The sequence below is a fragment of the Macaca nemestrina genome, chromosome 10, assembly GCF_043159975.1.
Source record: "Macaca nemestrina isolate mMacNem1 chromosome 10, mMacNem.hap1, whole genome shotgun sequence".
In the NCBI taxonomy this organism is placed as follows: Eukaryota; Metazoa; Chordata; class Mammalia; order Primates; family Cercopithecidae; genus Macaca; species Macaca nemestrina.
The window spans coordinates 130,482,316-130,500,124 of NC_092134.1; positions in this window are offsets into that span (position 1 = coordinate 130,482,316).

Below are 17,809 nucleotides of genomic sequence, written 5' to 3' on the forward strand. Positions count from 1 at the left end.
CAAAAAGGTAGATAAATCCCCCATTCTACTATTTGGATGGAAGCAGAGCTAACATTCTGGAGTCTTTTCCTAAAACAATGATACACATGCACACGTGGCCAAACACATTTAAACACCGCAGGTTTTGTATACTGATTTTTCTCCATGCTGTATCACAAACACAAACCATTGTATATTCTCCAGCATTAATTTTAATGACTATAAAATATGAACTCTTGAGGTGGGAAGCCCTCAACATACGGGGACATTGTCCACTAAAGCTCAAGGTGAGCTCTGGGCATGTGACAGGAGCATCACCAGCGTGTGGTGCACGCTGTGTTTTATAAAGTCTGGCAAGGAGCATCTGGGGCTCTGCCAAGTGAATGTGTCTGAGAATGGCTGCCTCGTGGAGCCTCTTCACGACGTCACAGACTGGAGGCCACAAGGACACCAACAGCAGGGTCCCAGCACTGGAATAGCAATTTCTTTGGTTGTAGAAAGATTACCAAAAAATATTTTGTTTCTCTGGTTTTATTAGAAGTAATTTTAAACATAAAATGTTTTCCAATTAAATATTTTAAATTGTATCATTGTGGGCATTTCTGAAAATATTACTAAGAAAAATGTAGGAAAATACTTTTTGGCAGCTCACTTTATGAGTTCAGAGCAACTCATGTCAACTCCTAGTGCAATACATCTTACTTTAAAATGATTCTAGTTAATAAACTGGCAAGTTCAGAATCAAATACCAAGAAAGACCTAAATAAAAGTTTACCAACATTTGAAATGCTAATAGGCTATGGTACTTTTTAATTGCTGAAAAAAATTTTTTTCTGGAGGTTATGTGCTTCTTTTTAAAAAGTTTTTATTTTACTTTAAGTTCTGGGATACATGTGCAGAATGTGTAGGTTGGTTACATAGGTAACCAATGTGCCATGATGGTTTGCTGCACCCATCAACCTGTCATCTAGGTTTTAAGCTCCGCATGCATTAGGTATTTGTCTTAAAGCTTTCCCTTCCCTTTCCCCCAACCCCCCGACAGGCCCCGGTGTGTGAACTTCCCCTCCCTGTGTCCATGTGTTCTTACTGTTCAGCTCCCACTTATGAGTGAGAACATGCGGTGTTTAGTTTTCTGTTCCTGTGTTAGTTTGCTGAGGATGATGGTTGCCAGCTTCATCCATGTCCCTGTAAAGGACATGAACTCATTTTTTTTTTTATGGCTGCACAGTATTTCATGGTGTATATGTGCCACATTTTCTTTATCCAGTCTATCATTGATGGGCATTTGGGTTGGTTCCAAGTCTTTGCTATTGTGGATAGTGCTGCAATAAACATACGTGCGCATGTGTCTTTATAGTAGAATGATTTATAATCCTTTGGGTGTATACCTAGTAATGGGATTGCTGGGTCAAATGGTATTACTGGTTCTAGATCCTTGAGTAATTGCCACACTGTCTTCCACAATTATTGAACTAATTTACACTCCCACCAACAGTGTAAAAGAGTTCCGATTTCTCTGCATCCTTGCCAGCCTCTGTTGTTTCCAGACTTTTTAATGATCGCCATTCTAACTGGCGTGAGATGGTATCTCATTGTGGTTTTGATTTGCATTTCTCTAATGACCAGTGATAATGAGTTTTTTTTCATATGTTTATTGGCTGCATAAATGTTTTCTTTTGAGAAGTCTCTGTTAATATCCTTCACCTACTTTTTGATGGGGTTGTTTGTTTTTTCCTGTAAATTTAAGTTCCTTGTAGATTCTGGATATTAATGTGTGACAGTTTCAGAAACAAGGAGGAATGGTTTCAGAAACAAGGAGGACAAAACACAAAAATTAATGTGTTCACATGTGTATATTTGTCATATATTTAAACTTTTAAATTGAAGAATTATGTTTCAAAAATGCCACATCATAAACCATTTTCACAAAGTCAGGTTTTGTAGTGCTCTGCAAATAGTGGTCTTTGATAAGGGAAAGCATCAATTTAGCCTTTGTCCTGTAGTTTATCTTTTCTCTTTTTAAGTAAAAAGTATTGAAACTTCTGTTTTCAGAAGCCTAATAAGCACAAGTCATATTCAATTGCCTGGAAAATACTCTGCACTTGATGTGTTTGGTTCTCATAATGAAAAGATCCATCAGTTCATAACAAATCTGCCAGAGCTGAGTCTTTGGAAAGATACCCCTGTTGCCAAAATACACTACCATCCCCTCTGCTGAAATTACATAAATGGATTTAGTACTAAGATAGAATGTTCTAAAAGAAACAAGTCAACCAAGCTGTTCTTTAGTCCTGAAGAACTTAGATATTGGCAAAACATTCAAGACATTTTATAAAGCTCTGGCTTCTAGACATGCACATGCATGACGGGTCACAGTAAGGGTCTTTCCACACAGTGGTTCTGTACTGGGTTTAATCTTCACTGTATTTGGAAGAAGTCTAATGCTGTTGTAAACCCTCATTACAAGTGGGATAACTTCAGGTCTTAAACTGACCAGTTCTGTTCTACTGTGTTCTTATGAATGAAACATGTTGAAATACAAAGAAAGAAACTCATCAAAATGCACTTGCTAAATAGAAAATGACACTTTACGAGTAACAATTCTCTTGTTTTTCTTGGAAGAAGAGTCATTTTTATCTCCAAGTGCAAAGACTCATCGTCTCAAATTCAACTTTTAAAGTCATTGCAAAAATGAAGGCCAACAGCAAAGTTAGGGGAACAGGCCACAAGACTGCCTTCACTTCTAACACAATCTGCATATTTGGGGGGTTCCCAAAACCATCTTCAGGTTCAATAATTTGCTAGAAAGACACAGAACTCACTGAAAGCTGTTGTAGTTGTGGCCATGGTTTATTACAGTGAATGGCTAGATTAAAATCAGCCAAGGGAAGAAGAGCACAAGGCAGAGGCCGGGAAGAGTACTAAATGCAGTTCCCACTGTCCCCTCCCCAAGGAATGAGGGTGACATTACTTTCCCAGCATCAATGTGTGACAGTACACGTGGAGTAGTGCCAACCTGGGAAGTCACTGGAATGTTGAGTCCAGGGTGTGTACTGGGGCTCCACCACACAGGTGTGACTGATGGTCAGCCTGGCTGATCTCAGCTTACAGACTCCTGCCCTCCCAAAGTTGACCAATACCACATGGTCCAAAGCCCCCACTCCATGTCACATCGTTGCCACCTGGGGAGACCAGGTCTCACTCTAAGACAATCCAGTGTGGCAGCCTCATCCTAAACCACATTTAGACCACCCATTGTGAGCCCAGGACCCCAGGTAAATGAAGACAATCCTAAGAGGTGTGACAGGAGATCATCTCCCAGAAGCTGAGACAAATCAGAGCTGCTTAGGACAAAGTTCAATTCTTTACTACACAGTAATAGAATTGTTTGTGTGATTGTTACAGTTGTGTGCTTTATATTTCAGGGACTGTGCTTGGCTCTTGTGAAATATGGTTGAGGCCTTTCAAGCCTCTAAAACTAACAACTATATGTTTCGCATATTTTGAAATAAAAGTTGTGACTTTCCATCAATGACAGACTGGATTAAGAAAATGTGGCACATATACACCATGGAATACTATGCAACCATAAAAAAGGATGGGTTCATGTCCTTTGTAGGGACATAGATGCAGCTAGAAACCATCAATCTCAGCAAACTATTGCAAGAACAGAAAACCAAACACTGCATGTTCTCACTTATAGGTGGGAATTGAACAATGAGAACACTTGGACACAGGAAGGGGAACATCACACAGCGGGGCCTGTTGTGGGGTGGGGAGAGTGGGGAGGGATAGCATTAGGAGATATACCTAATGTAAATGACGAGTTAATGGGTGCAGCACACCAACATGGCACATGTATACATATGTAACAAACCTGCATGTTGTGCACATGTACCCTAGAATATAAAGTATAATTTAAAAAATACATCTTATAAAAAATTGTGACTTATTTCTTACTTCAGTGATAGCAAACAAAAATAAAGCTAATCTTAAGTTTGGCTTGGAAAATAAAATGAGTGAAAAGACAAGAAGGAAGAGAATGAGGCAGATCATTTCTGGCTCACTAGAGTTATCTTGCATTTTAACATCATCAGTTCCAATAGATTGTATCTTTTTCTTTAAAATGGGGAAATGCCACATATTTGAAGAGATTAAAGAGATACAATAACTATATGCAATGTGGGATCTTGAATTGGATCCTGGAACAGAAAATGAACACTAGGGACAAAGTTAGTGAAATGCAAATAAGGTCAGTAGTTTATTATGAAGTATAACTATTGTGCAATATGCCAATGTTATCCTCTTGATTTTGATGATTATGTTATTATTCTCTGTGTTGCTCATATTAGGAAAAGTTGAGTGAAAGATATGTGTGAACCCAACCTTCTGCATTGCTTTTGCAACTTTTCTGTAAGTCTGAAATCATTTTAAAATAAAAAGTTTTTAAATGTAAAATTATCTATCTTTGCATATTCAAGGATTCTGTAAGACACTTGTTTTAACCTTTTTGGAGATTAACCAACTCTTTGATGAAAAGTTTGTACCATCTGTTCCAAAGAGCCTCAAGTCGACTGCTATAGTTTGAATGTCCCCCAAAGCTCATGTTGGAATTTGATCCCCAGTGTCACAAGTGGGGCCTAGTGAGAGATGTTTGGGTAATAGGGGTGGGTCCCTTGTGAACAGATGAATGCCCTCCCTATGAAGGAGGGGAGTGAATGAGTTCTCACTCTATAAGGTCCTCCAAGAGCTGGTTGTTAAGAAGAGCCTGGCACTCATTCCTTTTCTCTTGCTTCCTCTCTCATCATGTTACCTGCACACACCGGCCCCCCTCTCACCTTCTGCCATGAGTGGAAGCAGCCTGAGTCCTCACCAGAAGCAGATGCGGGTGCCGTGCTTTTTGTGCAGCCTGCAGAAACATGAGCCCAAACCTTTCCTTATAAATCACCCAGCCTCAGGTGCTCCTTTATAGCAGCATAGACAGACTAAGACAGCTCTCAAAAGTCGTCCAGAGTCTTTCTCACATTTCCCCACCAGGTTGTTTTTCTTTTCTTGTTGACTTTGTGTTGGAGTCATCATACCAGGGGCAGGAGAGCCGACTTTATGAGACCCAACCGCAACCATCTGTTCCCAAGTCCCTACTTGGTGACCTCACGTTGGTGGCTTGAGATTGGCCACATGAAAGTACTTATATCTTGGAAATAAGCAAATGCTAAAAATTAGGACTTTTTTTGGGTTTTGAGAGCCATTATTAAACATTTTCCAGCCCATTGCTATTTATAGAAGTTCCTTATGTATCCAAGTTCTAGTCACTTGTTAATTACATGTGCTGCAAACATTTTATCCCATATGGTAGCTTATAAAAATGTTCCTTTGAGGTGACTTCTGATTAGCAGAAATTCTACACTTTGATATGGTTACAGTTTTAAATTGTTTTTCTATATGGTTAGTATGTTTCGTGTCTTCTTAAAGGATTTTTTTCTACCCTAAGGATATTAAGATATCCTAGTATATTTAATTATGAAAGCTTTGGAATTTTGTCTTTTATATTTAGGTCTCTAATACACCTGAAACTGATTTTTGTGGATGGTGATATAGTGGTCCAATTTCTTTTCTTTTCTTCTTGAAAGCTTAGATCTCCTATATATCTTCAGAGACATAGAAGAATGCATTTTATCCCATATATCGATAGCCATGCCAAATTGGGTGAGATAAGGCAAATAATCAAAAAACTGGCTAAAAAAATCAACTGTAGTGAGGAGACATCTAGAAATTTAATTATCTTATGTCTGTCATTTGGTTGAATTGTCCCAAGATATGTATCTGCATAGTTGCCAATTATGGCAGATTAATTGCAGAAATGAGCCCCATTTTTAATGCATCCTTGTCAACACTCACTTAGGTAGGGCCCTCCCAAAACGATGCTGTGCTTGGTGCCATGACTTGCTTTGGCCAATGGGACAGGAGCAGAGGCTGGGAAAAGCCTAAGTTCATTTTTACTTGTTTCCTGGACCTCCATCACTACCATGAGAACAGGCCCAACTTAGCCAGCTGGAGGGATGTGAGGGACATGTGGAGGAGAGCTGAAGCCATTCAAGATGAGCCAGGCTCAGCCAACCCATCTGCTGATCACCCATGAGCCAGTCATGATTGGCCACATCCAGTCCAGAGCAGCAGAACTGTCCCACCTCCCTGCAGACTACTGAGAAATAATAAAAGGTTACTGTTTTAAGCCCCTAAGTTCTGAAGTGGTTTGCTACAGAACAATATCTAACTAATACACCAGTTATCTGAGAGTACTCCAGACCCTTGATGTCCTCAGTGGCATTATTTTATTTATTCAGGCTTTAATATTTATTGAGTATCTTCTATGTGTGATTCCTTAAGAGTACTCCTTGAAAACTTTGGTCAAATTTCCCCTTTTGTTCTAACAGGAAGGTCAGGGTTAATGAAAATTTTCTTTTTAAATTTTAAGGCCATTTAAAACTATGAATGTTGTACTGGGTAGTAGTACATTGGTATTCTTCTTTGATACTAAAATGTTCTGTTTTTATCACCTGTTATTTTACTCCTAAGTTACTCTTTGATGCAAAAGTTATCCATGAAATTGTATCATGCAGTCTGGCTACCTTACTATCAGCTGGGGAAAAATGGTGCTGGGTTCTGCATCCTCCTGGGGTCTCCTTGTTCTCTTTCCTTTGGCAGTAGGATCAGCTCCCTGCTGTCTCCTTCTCTCTGCACTGCCCCCTGCGTGGCTCAGTTCCTCTCAAGGAAGGAGATGGAAGATCCTTATGGTACTACAACCCAGTATTTTAGAATCTTTCCAATATTATGAAAGACTTACTTTCTGGACTAGGATTTACCCGAATTATTTTAAATAATATCAGGTGAAAGGTTTAGACCACTAAGAGGCAAAGACAGTTGTAGAATCTTTTTTGTGCCTGTGCAATTAATAATAATTATAAATATAACAGTTAGCATTTATGTGTGCTCACTGTGTGCCAAGCACTCTTATAAGCATTATAGATATTATTGATTCATATTAATTTTCAAAACAATCCTGGAACATGACTATTCTTATAACTATTTTACACATGGGGCAACTGAAGCGTACAACACTTAGCGAACTTTACCAAGACTACACGAGAGTGTAATAGGGATTCAACCACCTAGCCCCAGATTCTCCATTTTTTTTTTTTTTTTTGACACAGAGTCTCACTCTGTCACCCAAGCTGGAGTTCAATGATGGGATCTCGGCTTACTGCAACCTCTGTCCCCTGGGTTTGAGCAATTCTTCTGCCTCAGCCTCCTCAGTAGCTGGGATTACAAGCATGAGCTACCACTCCCTGCTAATTTTTGTATTTTTAGTAGAGATGGGGTTTCACCATGTTGGCCAGCCTCGTCTCGAATTTCTGACCTCAAGTGATCTGCCTGCCTGGGCCTCCCAAAGTGCTGGGATTACAGGCTTGAGCCACCACGCCTGGCCGAGAGTTTGCATTTTTTAACCAAGATAGCGGGGAGCTGTGCTCAGGCATCACCTACACTGTTTACAGCCCTCTGAGGAGTGTAAACACTTGCTTCAAACACCAAGCAGCCTGGAACCCCTGAGTTGGCAGGACACACTTGGCTTCAGACCTCACCAGGTAACAGTTTGTCCTGCTTGCCCTCTCTGTCTCACCCTCAGCCATTTGAGAATATTTTGCAGATTTCACAACCATTTGCCAACATTTTAGCCTGTCTCCTAAAACAAAGACACTCTCTTATATAACTATAATATAATTTTCTAATTTAACATTGATTTTTTGACATCGTTGAAGCAAGCTACGGTTTTGTAAAATGTGTGTTATTTGAGTTTGCTGTTCCTTCATGACCAGATTTGGGTTGGGCATTTCTGGCAGGAGCGGTGGTGTATCCTCCACAGGGCATCATCACGGTGCTGGCTTGTCTTGTTACTCTTGTAATCAACCTTGAGCCAGTTTCAAGGGAGTGTATCTAAGATTTTTCCATTATAAAGGTATGTTTTTCCTTTTTAAAATTAAAAAGCAATTCATATAAAGAACCTATTCCTCAGTTAGCTTCCATCTAATGGTTTGTTCGTCCATTGATGTTTTTGCCTGAATCACTTGTTACAATGGTGGCTATAAAATGTGGTTTTCTAAGTCTACACCACTACTTGTAAGGAAAAATGTTCATTCATTCATTTTGTTACTTATACTAACTCTGTGACAGCATGTGTTCTATTGTATCCGCTGTGTTGTAATCCTATCATTGCACATTTTCATGCCTAGATTATATGGGATTTAGCCAGTGGGGGCCTCTTCAAGCTGGATTCTGGGTGTTTTCTTTCACCCTGATCAGTTTTCAGGCATTTCTGCAGTTTCTGGCAAAACAAAATATTCTAGGCTCATAGTGTATGTATTAGACAGGGTTCTCTGGAGAAACAGAACCAACAGGTCATATATATGTGTACATATAAAATAATCAAGACAGATCATAATTAAACTTGCTAAAGCTAAAGACAAAGAAAACAGCCAGAAAGAAATGACACCTTACCTATAAATGTTATTTAAATGATGGTGGATTTCTTATTTGAAACTGTGGGTGATATGATCTCTTATAAAATATTTATTTATCTTATCATTATGATAAGTTCAGAAGGAATTGATATGACATTTTTCAGGCACTAAGAGGAAGAACTATCAACTCTAATTCTAAGTCTGGTGAAACTATCCATCAAAATGGAGGGGAAATAAAGACATTGCTAGATGAAGGAAAGTTAAAAGAATCTGTCAGCTCCAGACTTGTCCTTAAAAATGGTCTAAAGGAGGATGTTTAGCAAGCAGGAAATTATAAAAGAAGGAATCATGGAGCATCAGAAAGAAAGAAAGAAAAGAACGAGAGAGAGAGAAAGAAAGAAAGAACCACAAAGAAAGTAGGTATATGGCTACAAAGGGTAGGACATCCTTTTTCTCACGAAGCTTATAAAAATATTTGGAGGTCAAAGCCAAAATTATAACATTATCTGATGCTCAAGACAATAATACATAAAATCATGGAAGATAAAGAGAACTAAATGGAAGAAAGATTTCTACATTTCACTTAAAATAGCAAAACATTGATACCACCAGACTGCAATAAGTTAAATATGTACGCTTGAAATATCCAGTGCAATCAAAATAAAAACTGTGTAAGGAAACACACTCAAAAAGATTATCAATAAAGCAAAATTAAATGCTGAAGTTTACTCAAGTAACACAAAGCAAGACAAGAACAGAGAAACCAGAATGAAAACACAAGGAAACAAGCAGAAAACAAATGACAAAATGGGAGGCTTAAGCTCGAACATGTTGATGATTACCTTAAATGTAAATGTTCTAAATAAACAAACACAAAGAGAGAGATGGGAGGAGTAGATTAAAGCACACACAGAGACACACACACTCACACCTCAACTATATATTGAGTACAAGAAGCTCATTTCAGATTCAGTAACCTAGGTAGGTTGAAAGTAAAAGGATGAAAAAAATTACCATGAAAAATTAATTTAAAGAAAGTAGTTAGGAGTGGCTACATTTTCCAATAAAATAGACTTCAGAGCAAAGAGACTTAATAGAGACAAAAACCAACATTACGTAGTGATGAAAGACTCAATCCACCAGAAAGTCATAACAATTCTAAATGTGTGTGCATCAAAAACAGTGCTCCAAAAAATATGAAGCAAAAACTGATAGGGGTGAAAGAAGACATAGATACATCCACAATTATGGTCGGAGACTCCAACACCTCCCTCTCAGCAACTGTTAGAAATACTAGACAGAATGTTAACAAGGATATAGTAGACCTGAACAGCGCTGGCAATCAACAAGACCTGGCTGATCTCTGCAGAATGTTCCACCCAACAGCAGCATACACATGGTTTACAAGTGTCCATGAAACAGGTCAACAAAATATAAAATCTCCAGGGTCATAAAACAAACCACAACTAAATGAAGTAATAGATATCATGTAGATTGTCTTCTCTAACCAGAAGGTAATCAAACCTGACATCAATAACATAAAGACAACAGGGAAATCTCTAAATGTGTGCAAATCAACCAACCCAATTATAAATAACCCATGGGTCAAAGAAGTCTCAAAGTAAAATTAGAACATACATAGAACTTAATGAAAGTGGAAACATAACTTACCATAATATGTGAGATGCAGCTAAAGCGATGCTGAAAAGGAAACTTATGACACTAAATGCTTACATTAGAAATGAGGAAAAGTCTCAAATCAGTAATATAAGAAACTAGAAAAAAAAACCAACAACAAAATAAACCCAAATCAAAGAGAAGGAAAGAAATAAAGATAAGAGCGGCAATCAATGAAATTGAAAATGAAAGCAATAGAGGACACTAATAAATTTAAAATCTGGTTCTTCAAAAAACATCAGTAAAATTGATAATCTTCCAGCAAGACTTCTATGGATAAAAAGACAAACACACATCACCAATAAAAGGAATGAAACAGTAAAATTACAAAAAATCCGGCAGCTATTAAAAAAGATACTAAAAGAGTACTATGTCCAACTTTCTGCTCATAAACTCAACAATTTGGAATAAATGAACCAAGGACAATCTCAAAATAAAGTTTAAGAATGCATAGAACAGAAAGAAAGTGAACATACAACTTATCAAAATATGTGGGATGCACCGGAAGCAGTGCTGAAAGGGACATGCACAGAGCTGAATGCACCCCTCAGAAATGGGGAATCATGTCCCAAATGAGGACAGATCCCATGAAAAGCAAATACAACCAAAGGTTTGACAAGGATTTGGATTTTGTCAAATGCTTTTACTGCATAAATCGATGTGATCATGTGAGTTTTCTTCTTTAGATGTTGGTAAATTACAACTATTAACAAAATCCTACAACCCTTAACAAAACTGAAATTGAAATTCGTAATGTAAAATCTCTTGAACAAGAATCCTCATGCCCAGTTAGTCTCACGGGGAAATTCTTCTAAGCAGTTAAAGAAGGAATAACTCCAATTTTAAACAATCTCTTCCAAAAAATAGAAGAGGAAACACTTCCCATCTCATTTTATGAGGGACAGTATTAGTATATAAAGTCAAACATAGCCACTATACTAAAAGGAAACCACAGGTGAATATCTCTTATAAACTTTGACATGAATATCCTCTACTGATTATTAGCAAATCACTTCCAACAACATTACCCAGTGGGATTTATTCCGGATATGTAACATAATCAAGCATACCAACAATCTAAAGAAGAAAACTCACATGATCCCATCAATTGATGCAGGAAAAAAATTTGACAAAATCCAATACCATTCTCAATAATTTTTTAACTCTAAGAATGTTAGAAATACAAGGGAACTGCATCAACTTCGTAAAGAGCATCTTAAAGGCACACAGCTAAGATCATACTTCAGAGTGAAAGACCATTTTCCCTCTAATATTAGGAACAAGGTAGAGATGTCCACTCTTAGCAACCTTATTTACATAGCACTGGACGTTCTAGCCACTGTGATAAGAAAAGAAAAAAAATTCAATTGAAAAGGAAGAAATAGCCAATCCCTGCGTGAAGATAATATGATTATCTACCTAGAAAATTCTAAAGAATCTCCAAAAAGAAAAAAAAGAAAATCCAGAACCAAGAAGTGAGTTCAACAATGTCTCAGGACGTAGATCAACACACAGAAAAAATCAGTCACATAATTTATATACTAACAATGAACAAGTGGAAACCAAAAGTTAAAATTCTATACCATTTACAATCTCACCAAAGAAAATGAAATAATATAGACTTAAAATGTGTACAGGACCGGTATGCTGAAAATTACAAATGCTTATGAAGAAATCAAAGATGAAAACAAATGTGCTGTGTTCATGAATGGGAAAACTTCCGTAGTGAAGATGTCCGTTCTCTCCAAGTTGATTTATAGATTTTTTATAGACAAAAGCAAGCTTATTGTAAAATTTATGTGAAAGTCACAGGCCCTAGAATAACTGAAATAATTTAACAAACAAAAATAAAGTAAGAAGCAATACTCTATCCAATATGATGGCTTAATAAATCGCTACATGCCGGGCGCGGTGGCTCAAGCCTGTAATCCCAGCACTTTGGGAGGCCGAGATGGGCAGATCACGAGGTCAGGAGATCGAGACCATCCTGGCTAACACGTTGAAACCCCGTCTCTACTAAAAAAAATACAAAAAACTAGCCGGGCGATGTGGCGGGCGCCTGTAGTCCCAGCTACTCCGGAGGCTGAGGCAGGAGAATGGCGTAAACCCGGGAGGTGGAGCTTGCAGTGAGCTAAGATCCGGCCATTGCACTCCAGCCTGGGCGATAGAGCGAGACTCCGTCTCAAAAAAAAAAAAAAAAAAATCGCTACAGTAATCAAAGCTGTGTGGTATTGATGGAGAGGCAGACGTGTAGATCAATGGAACAGGATAGAGAACCCAGAAATAGACTGATATAAATATGCTCAACTTATTTTTTGACAAAGGTACAAATGCAATTTGATGGAAGCCATTTCAATAATGGTAAGAGCAATTTGATATCCATAGGAAAAAAAATAAATCTTCACCTAAATCTCGTGCCTTATTAACTTGAGATGGGTCATAGACTCAAATGTAAAATGTAAAACTGTAAAAATTTTAGGAAAAAACCCCAGAAAAGAATATCTGGGGCCTAGGGCGGGGTAACGAGTTTTTAGTTAGACCTAACAGAAAAGTACAATCCATAAAGGGAAAAATTGGTAAGTCAAACTTCTTTATAATTAAAAACCTCTGGCTCTATAATACAAGTGGAAATAAAACATTACATGAGAATAACAGTAATAAGGCATGTGGGGGATTGATCTGAGGTCATTGTATTCATTGAGAGAAAACTTTCTAATGTTCATTAATTCAGTCTTTTTAACCAGCAAGTTAAAATACAAAGACAAAGAACTAAAACTGTCATTATTTGTAGATGCTGACGGTATATATAGAAAACCCAAAGGATAAGTTTTTAGAATTAATAAATAATTTTAGCAAAGTTGGATATAAGGCCAATATAGAAATAACAATTGCATTGTTGTACAGTTGGAACAAACATACATTTAAAAATTTAAAATGATACCATATGCAAAACCATCGAAAACAGAAATCAAATACCAAGGAATAAATCTAACAAAATGTGTGCTGGAGGTCTGCACGAAAACCACAATGCCTAAATGAACAAGATGTATCATGTTGTCAGATTAGAAAATTTAGTTTAGTAAAGATGTTAACTATCCCCACATTGATCTTAGATTCGATATAACCAATCACAGCCAAAATGTCAACAGGATTGTTAGAGGGTCTTGAACTACCATGCCAAGCCATAAACATTATTAATCGAAAGGAATATGTTTTCTAAACTTATTTAAAAAGGTGTTTTGCTCTATCAGCCCAAGGCAAAAGTAGGGAACGGCAGATTCGGATTTATCCGATTACCCTCCATGACTTAAAGAGATTCGAGGCTTTTGCTCTACCAGCCCAAGGCAAAAGTAGGGAACGGCAGATTCAGATTTATCCGATTACCCTCCATGACTTAAAGAGATTCGAGGCTTTTCTACACATGGTGAAAGTTTTTCTTGGGAGTTCAGGTTGACCTTATGATGGCCAAACTTTAAAAGTGGCACACAAATTAGACACAAAAATCCAAGAGCCATATATAAAAGAATGGCATCAAACCTAGATGACAATAGAAACTAAGATAATATTTAGACATGTTTAAGTCACATTTTTATAAATTAAACATTATCCTGTTGTTCCATGACTAATATTTGTCTAAGCATATATTTAGTGTTTTGTTTGAGAGTTTAGAGTTAATCCGTCTCCAAGACCTTTAATTAGTCAGGGATCAAAACACTACATTTTTTGTTCCTTCACAGGACAAACAAATAATAATAATAGCTCCATGAATAAGGCAATGAGAAGTCTATTTTTCCTTTCCATTGTGAAACCCCATCCTATTGCACCAAATCCCATATTGGTGCAATTATGCCAAAAAGACTGATTTAGATGAAATAAATTGACCACATTGCTTTGCTGTCTCCTACATTTTGACTTGTAAAGTATTTTATTCTGTGAATAAAACAGCAAGAATGACTCAATGTGGGTAATTATACAATCATCGGGTATTTCCATTTCATCACTATTGCTTTAAGGTAGCAAGTATGTCAGGTTAAATCTCTCCAAAATTGGCCACTTTTGTGTTTTTCTGGCATCTAATACTTTTTTGTGTATGCAATAACTGAGTATGTAATAAGTATCTATATATGTATTAAAACATGTTATTTGGAAAAGAAAAACTACCTGGGGGCAAAAACACAGTTTACTGGCTTATCTCTCCAAAGCAGTTACCTCTTTAATCTTTCCATTACTGATTTATTAAACTGAATTAATTGCTCTCAATAGATTTATAATTTGTAAATCTATTAATTTATAGTTTATAAATCTATTGATTTACAAATAAATAGATAAATCTATAAATCTATTGATTGATTTATAAATAATGAGAACAAATTAATTCATTTAACTGGTATAGTATGGGTTACAATTACAGCCTATAGAAACAATTTGATAATGAAAAAAGGGTGGGAGAAAAGGATTTATATTTGTGGAAAATCAAAAGAGCTGTTACACTTACCCCAGAAATTGAAATAGTGAAATTCCTTTTAATCATTTGGGCAATTAATTTTTGACAATTTTCTGTTTCAATTTAATAAGTCAGAAAAGATGTTTGGCAATGTTTGGTATAAGATGATTCCCAGCTTTTCAAGACCAATTATTTAGTGCCCTCTATTGCTGTCCTATTGATCAGCTATTTTAATTTAAGCCCTAATTATTAAAGGTTTAAGTATAATTTTATTTATAATTGTAGCTACCATAATGTGTTGCCACTTAAAGTTTATTTAAAGTGGGTGCCATGTGTGCTTAGCCTTTTCCAGGTGTGTCCAAGAATATTCTGAACTGTCACACACACGCATATGTGCACACACATACAGTGACGAGATGGAACTTCTATATTTTGGATAGAAAAACATCATCGGATATGTAGAAATATCAATCAATTGATGAAAATTTGCAGAAAGATATTCTCTGGATATTTCACATTCTGTTTGACAGGCCAGAAGACTCTCTCAGGAGGTGAAATAAAAAAACGTAATTATTAGACTGACTCTTGGACACAAGCCACATCAATCTCTTCATTCCTTGCACTACTACTGTTGTCTATTTTTCTTTACCAGTTGTCTTAGCCTGTTCAAGTAGTGATAACAGAATATCATAGACTAGGTGGCTTTTAAACAACAAACATTTGTTTCTCACAGTTCCGGAGGCTGGGGGTGCTGCAGATTTGGTGTCTGGTGAGGGCCCACTCTGGTGCATACACAGATGTGAGGTGTGTTCTTGCTATATTCTCACGTGTTAGAAGGGGTCAAGGGCATTCTCTGGGGTCTCTATTATAAAGGCACTGGTCCCTGTGTAAAGGCAGAACCCTCTTGACTTAATCACTTTTAAAGGCTCCACCTTCAAATACCATTACCTTGGGGGTTGAATTTCAACATACAAATTTTGTGGGGATATAAACGTTCAGTGTCTAGCACCAGTAAACCATTAGCCTTAGATAATTTGCCTTTTGAAAATAATTTTCTTTTTTTGGTCCTTTTTAGAGACAGCATCTAGATCTGCTGCCCAGGCTGGAGGGCACTGGCATGATCCTACGTCACTAAAGCCCCAATTTCCTAGACTCAAGTGATCCTTCCACCTCAATCTTCCAAGTAGCTAAGAGTACAAGCGTGCGTCACCATGCCCAGCTAATTTAAAAAAAAAAATTCGTAGAGGTGGGTCTTGCTATGTTGCCCAGGCTGGTCTCAAACTCCTGATCTTGAGCAACCCTCCTGCCTCAGCTTCCCAAACAGCTGCCTGGGATTGCAGGCATGAGCCACTGCACTTGGTCAAAAATATTTTTTCAATTAATTTCTTTTAAAAGTTTTCTTCTTTTATAAAAGACAACTCTTCCATGAGTAGGAAAATCCTTTATTGATTAACTAACACCTTTCATATATAAGTTTAATTCTGTTTTTCTCAAAGAGGAAAAATAAACTTACTTTATTTTTGTATTTAATACTGAAATAATACTGAATTACTGCCAGATAACCACACTTACAAAGTAGCTACCTAAGTTATTAACATGAATCGTGAGGATAAAATTATATTAGAAATAAATGTGTATTGATGTCTTCAACTTAACTATATGTATAATAGAACATTAATCATCTTCACGGGCCGGGCGCAGTGGCTTATGCCTGTAATCCCAGCACTTTGGGAGGCCAAGGTGGGTGGATCACGAGGTCAGGAGATCGAGACCATTCTGGACAACACGGTGAAACCCCGTCTCTACTAAAAATACAAAAATTAGCCAGACGTGGTGGCTGGCGCCTGTAGTCCCAGCTACTCAGGAAACTGAGGCAGGAGAATCGCTTGAACCCGGGAGGTGGAGTTTGCAGTGAGCCGAGATGGCGCCACTGTAGGCCAGCCTGAGAGACAGTGTGAGACTCCATTTCAAAAAAAAAAAAAAAAAAAATCATCGTCATGATAAGTATTTTATTTTCTGATGTGTCTTCTAAATACTTCTAAAATGATTTAAGGCAAATTTTCTAAAGTATAGTTAATTACAAAAGCATTTGAACTCATTATTTGGAAATTTTGTTATACATAAGTTTGAAAAGATACTAGAAATTAGCCACACATGTTAATAAAAAGCGGTTCTGCCTCTGACTGTGTTGGACTTTATGGTTCATCACAATTCTGTACAAACATTTCACCATATTGTAAGTCATCCAGCTTCACCTTTCCACCACCATCTCCACTTTCTATTTAATTCCTGAGGCTGCTCCTATGTAGGTCGGTGGGGAAAGGAACATCAGGCAGCCTCTGGTGGCAGGAACTATGATAATCTGGAAATGTTGCTCAGGCACTGGGCCATGAGATAGGCATTTGGCATGAACGCACATGACCAGATCGAGATAGCCATGTAACCAGCATAAGAGAAAACACTCGGCCAGGTGACAGGTATAGGATGTGTTGGGATTAAGGCTGACTGGATCTTTTTGAATTGCATTTACATGCCTTACTATATAACTTCTTACATTGTTTACAGAAAAATGTAAACAATTTTTGATATGGTAGAATGAACATACGGTAGAGTATGTAAACATATTTTTGATATGGTAGAATCAACATTTTGTGGAATTAAAAATTCCTCATGATGATTTTATACTTTAATTTTTTTCCTAGAGGCTGAATGATTTCATTCACATTTTAGGCTTGCTTTCTTTTTAAAGATTAAGCTGTTTCATTTCTAAACTTCTGTGCTTTCCAAGAATGGGGCTACCAAACCATAAATTAATGTTATTAAATGTTCCTTTTTACTTAAGCATTTTTGTACTTAGTTCTATAATTTATGTTATTCAGCTTAAGACAGGGCCCAGGGTTTGCCATGAAACATGCTGCTTCTATAGAAATCTGTGTTATACCCGATACAGTTTCTGGAAAAAATTCCAGTGAAATTAGTTATTTCTGGGATAGCCTCGATTTTTTTTTGAGATTGTCCTCTTAAAATTGACTGCAATAAAGATAATTTATTAAGAATGCTGTCGGTAATTTAAAAGTAATTTTAATTAAAATCTAATTTTCTTTGGTAGTTGATGTTTGATAACAGCCTCCTTGTAAAGATTTTTATCCAATGAACTTTTATACTCATAAAGATCTGTACATTTCAATTGCCA